Here is a 5,638-nt window from a genome sequence, read left to right as displayed (position 1 = left end):
AAGCATTCTTTTTGTTGTTGTTGATGATGTTGTTTTTGTTGTTGTTTTTCAAGACAGTTTCTCTGTATGGCCTTGACTATCCTGGAAATCACTCCTTAGACCAGGCTGGCTCAGAAATCTGCCTGACTCTGCCTCCCAAGTACTGGTATTAAAGGTGTGTAAAGGTGTGTGCCTGGCAGCATGCAGCATTCTAACCAATGAGCTATCTCTCCAGCCCTCTTTAGTAACAACTAAATCAGACAAACAATAAAATAACATACAAATGAGGTGTGGTAGCCTTGGAGTGCCTGTAAACTGAGGCAAGAGGATTACTGCAAATTCAAGGTCAGGCTGTGAGTTCCAGGCCAGTTAGACTATACAATGGAAATCCAACACACACAAAAAAGGAGAAGGGGTAGGTACATAGCTGGATTGGTAGAATGCTTTCCTGCTATAAATAAAGACCTGAATACAACCTAAATAAATGGTGTATGGTACTATGTAGCAGAATTTTTTTCCTCAATTAATTTAAATATTAGTACAACCAGAAGCCTGTGATTGGACAGGGAAAGGGGAGGTGGAGCTAAGAGTTTCAGAGACAGGACAATGGAGGAAGAGGAAGATGACCCAGATCCTGAGTGGCTTTAAATAGCCACAGGTGTCTATGAATATCACAAAAGAATAAAACCATTGGGGTGACTTATCTAATCTAGGTGGGCAGCTTGTGTCAGTATCAATTGTCTCTGAAGTGATTGTGTAGGCATCTTGTGAATTGAGAATGTATTGATATATAAATCTGATTGATTAATTATCAGTTTCTAGAGTTTTGATTTACTGTGTTAAGGGGATTTGTGACAACTAGGCACAAGGAGTAGACTGCTGAATAGGTAGAAGTGGCTCTGAAGAAGGTGAACCAGAGTTTGGAAGACCCCTTCATGGGGCTAACCTAGAGGCAGAGAGACCTTGGGCTGGGTATACTGTAGGATGCTGCAATTCTTAAATGTTTCCCGCAACAGTGTTAAAGGTTTTTTATTAGAAATTTTCTTAGCCGGGCGTGGTGGCGCACGCCTTTAATCCCAGCACTCAGGAGGCAGAGGCAGGCGGATTTCTGAGTTCGAGGCCAGCCTGGTCTACAAAGTGAGTGCCAGGACAGCCAGGGCTACACAGAGAAACCCTGTCTCGAAAAACCAAAAAAAAAAAAAAAAAAAAAAAATTTTTTTTAAGGGTAAAATGTTATCCCCTTTCCTGGTTTCCACTTTGAAATGCCCTTATCACTTTTACTGTCCCCCTGCTTAGCAACCCACCCACTCCCACTTCCCTGTCCTGGGTCCTGACATTGGGGCATCCAGCATTCTCAAGACCAAGGGCCTCTCCTCCCATTGATGTTTAACAAGGCCATCCTCTACTACATATGCAGTTGGAGCCATGGGTCCGTCTATGTGTACTCTTTGGTTGGTGGTTTATTCCCTTGGAGCTCTGGGGGTACTGGTTGGTTCATATTGTTGTTCCTTCTATGGGGCTACAAGCTCCTTCAGTACTCCTTCCCCATATGAAATGTTTTCTCAAATATTATTTATTTAATGTATATGAGTACACTGTAGCTATCTTCAGACACACAAGTAGAGGACATTAAATCCCATTACAGATGGTTGTGAGCCACCATGTGGTTGCTGTGAATTGAACTCAGAAACTGTGGAAGAGCAGTCAGTGCTCTTACCCGCTGAGCCATCTTGTCAACTGAGTTCTTCTTTTAAAACATTTTATTTTCTCTTCAACAAGACAGCCAAGCGGCAGACAAACAACATGCAGATCTTCGTGAAGACCCTGACGGACAAGACCATCACTCTTGAGGTCAAGCCCAGTGACACCATCGAGAATGTCAAGGACAAGATCCAAGACAGTGAAGGCATCCCACTTGACCAACAGAGGCTGGTGTTCGATGGCAAACAGCTGGAGGATGGCTGCACCCTGTCCGACTGCTACATCCAGAACCAGTCCACCTTGTATCTGGAGCTGCGTCTGTGTGATGGCATCGTTGAGCCCTCCCTTCATCAGCTTGCCCAAAAGTACAAATGGGAGAAGATGATCTGCTGCAAGTACTACAAACCCCTGCACCGTCATCAAGTCCAGTGCAGCAAGAAGTGTGACCATACCTACAACCTGCGCCCCAGGAAGGGCAAATAAAACGGGTCATGGGGCTAGACAGATGGCTCAGTGGTTAAGAGCACTAACTGCTCTCCCAAAGGTCCTGAGTTCAAATCCCAGCAACCACGTGGTGGCTCACAACCATCTATAAAGAAATCTGTCGCCACCTTCTGGTATGTCTGAAGGCAGCTACAGTGTACTTACATATAATAAATAAATCTTAAAAAAAAAAAAAAAACCTGGGGTCATACCTGGCCTGTGATGCTGAGACCAAAAAATAGTCCCCTTCCATCAACTGGAAAGGAAAAAAGCATTTTATTATTACTAGTGTATGCATACGAGTGCACATGTGTATGCATCCATGTATGATGTGAGAGTGAGGAACATGCAGAGACCTTTGTGGAGTCAGCTTTCTCCTATCTTTTACTTGGATTCTGGGGACCAAACTCAGATCATCAGTCTTGGCAGCAAGTGTCCTTTCCTTTTCAGCTATCTCTGTTTCCCTGGGCCCAGGATAACTACATGTGACTGTGAGCAAGACAACTACTGGGAGGGTGGCTTTGAGGCTGCAAGGACTGGGGATATATGATCCATTCCTGTCTGTGATTCCAGGTTCTAACACACTGCCTCTGCCATCTCCTTCCATTTCCTCACTGTAGAATGGAGGCAATAAATGCCCCAGATTTGTTAACACTTAGTCTGCCCAGGCAACTCTTCCTTTAAGGCTACACTCATTTTGTATATGTGAATTGTTCACTTTGTGTGTGTGTGTGTGTGTTCTGTGTGTTGTTGCTGTTTTGAGATAGGGTTTTTCTGTGTAGCCCTGGCTGTCCTGGAACTTGTTTAGTAGACCAGGCTGGCCTTGAACTCAGATCTCCCTGCTTCTGCCTCCTGAGTGCTAGGATTAAAAGCATTTTCTGCCATTGTCAGCTGAAAGCCATGGTTATTTTACAGAGGAAGAAACTGAAGCCAGAGAGGACACCGCTTGCGCACGGTACTTGTAGAATCAGGATTTGACTCTAACTGTGGTGTTAAAAATTGTGGTAAGGGCCTGGAGAAATGGCTCATCAGTTAAGACTGACTGCTCTTCCTAAGGTCCTGAGTTCAAATCCCAGCAACCACATGCTGGCTCACAACCACCTGTAATGGGATCTGATGCCCTCTTCTGGTGTGTCTGAAGACAGCTATAATGTACTTACATATAACAATAAATAAATCTTAAAAAAAAAATTGTAAGAATTGAATGCAGGCTGGAGAGAGCAGAGACTGCGCTTCCAGAGGTCCTGAGTTCAATTCCCAGCAACCACATGGTGGCTCACCACTATCTAGCACATCGGTAGATAGAGCACTCATTCTATACATATTAAATAAAATTATATATAAAAATGAGCTTTATTTTATTTTTATATTGTATTTATTGACCTATTTATTCATGATAGGAAATCACTGGGTAGTCCTGACAGGTCTGGAATTTAGTACATAGGTCAGACTCACAGAGCAGCTTCTGGACTGATGGGATTAAAGATGTGTGCTNTCACACCTGTCACTACACCTGGCCTATGGTTTTGTTTCTGAAACAGGTGCTGGTATCCTGCTATATAACCTACGTTGCTCTTAAAATCCTAGACTCCAGGGGCTGGCGAGATGGCTCAGTGGGTAAGAGCACCTGACTGCTCTTCCGAAGGTCCGGAATTCAAATCCCAGCAACCACATGGTGGCTCACAACCATCCATAACGAGATCTGACTCCGTCTTCTGGAGTGTCTGAAGACAGCTACAGGGTACTTACATATAATAAATAAATGAATCTTAAAAAAATAAATAAATAAAAGGAATCCTAGACTTCCTTCCTCAGCCTCCTTACTTGTGGCTGTAACAGGTATTTAAGGGATGAAAAGGAGGAAGAAGAAATAAAAGGGAAAGAAAACATGATTGGTCCCTGGTGTAGGCACCAGATGAATGAGAAAAACATGGAAATTCCCGGTGCATAAGCATGATGGACAAGAAGGTTTATTTAGTTCTGTGGTCAAGCTGACTGGGCTGGACCACATGGGGGGAGGGGAGGGAAGGGGCGAGCACTTGGAGCAGCCAATGGCCACGAAGGTAGAAAGAGTGAGTAACTAAGACTTCGGAGGGAGGAAGGGNAATACAGCAGGCAGGGCTGCTTNGATAGTTAGACACTCAGCCTTTTGTCCTGGGCTTCAAACCTAACCTTTACCTACAGGCCAGCTCAAACTTTTTTTTCTTTTCCTTTTCCATTTATTTATTTAATTAGTTAGTTAGTTGGTTTTTTGGAGGGAAAGTTTTTGTGTAGCTCTGAATAGCCCAGAACAATGTTTGTAGAGCAGGCTGGCTTCAAACTCAAATATCCTCCAGCCTCTGCCTCCTGAGTACTAGGACCCCACCATGTGGTCCTGCTCAGTCCGATCATTCCACACCTGACTCTCCCTGAGTAAAAAAGTGTTTTAAAAACTTGGCTAGCTAGCCAGGCAGTAATGCCTTTAATCCCAGCACTTGGGAGGCAGAGTCAGGCAGATTTCTGAGTTAGAGCTCAGTCAGGTGTGGAGAGTGAGTTCCAGGAGAGCCAGGACTGCACAGAGAACCCTGTCTCAAACACAAACAAACCAACAAAAACTTGGTTAGTCTACCAAGAACCAATATATAAAATAACCCCCCACTTTGTAAAGCTTTTATGTAAAAAAATTCACTATTTCTAAGATTTATGTCTATTATGAGTTATGTGTGTGTACAGGAGTGCATGTGCACACATCTGACACATATATGTAGGTGCCCATTCACACCAGAAGACAGCAAGGGATCCTTAGGAGGTAGAGTTGCAGGTAGTTGTCAGCTGCCTGAAGTGGTCTCTGCGAACTGAACTCAAGTTCCCAGGAAGAGATAGGCCAGTGCTCTGACCCACTGCACCATCTCTCCATGCCTTGTATGAACTAGGGTTTTACCAGGGGGAGGAGTTGAAAAGATGGTAATTCCCAGGACTGGAGAGATGAGACTGGATTCCCTCTACACACATAGTGGGTCACAACCACCTGTAACACCATTTTCAGGGAATCTGAAGCCCTCTTTCAGCCTCCATGGTCACAATGTAGTAAGAAGACAAACAGGCAGACAAAATACCTACCCACAAAAAAATAAGGGGGAAAAAAAAAACAAGCAAGAGGGAAAACCCTTCATTTACACAAAGGAAGAGCTGCATTTGGACAGCCAGGTGTCCCTGACAGGGCTCACCCTGACAGCTCCTTCATCTCCTTTCCACAGCTTTCCAAAGAAGTCAACCAGGATTAGACTCTCAGGAAATGCCACATTGCCCCTTGCAGTGGAGATGAAAGCCAGTGGCCACCACAGTGTACCCATTTCACAGAAAGAGCTTGACTTTCTGGGCTGCTTCACTCCTGTGTTTCTTTGTGCAACACCAAGGCCAGTCTTTTAACACAGGCTTCTCCAGACAGCCTGCCCAACTGCCCTCTTGATCTGCCTTCAGCAACCTCCCTGCTGCA

At 44.5% G+C, this 5,638-nt stretch overlaps 1 pseudogene; it reads left to right on the top strand.

Annotated features, from left to right (window-relative positions):
• Positions 1-1,782: 1,782 nt before the first annotated feature.
• The window catches only part of LOC110306253, a 132,039-nt pseudogene continuing 128,183 nt past the window's right edge, over positions 1,783-5,638 (top strand).

Source organism: Mus caroli, chromosome 11 (assembly GCF_900094665.2).
Source record: "Mus caroli chromosome 11, CAROLI_EIJ_v1.1, whole genome shotgun sequence".
Lineage (NCBI taxonomy): Eukaryota > Metazoa > Chordata > Mammalia > Rodentia > Muridae > Mus > Mus caroli.
This window is presented reverse-complemented; position numbering and strand designations above follow the sequence as displayed.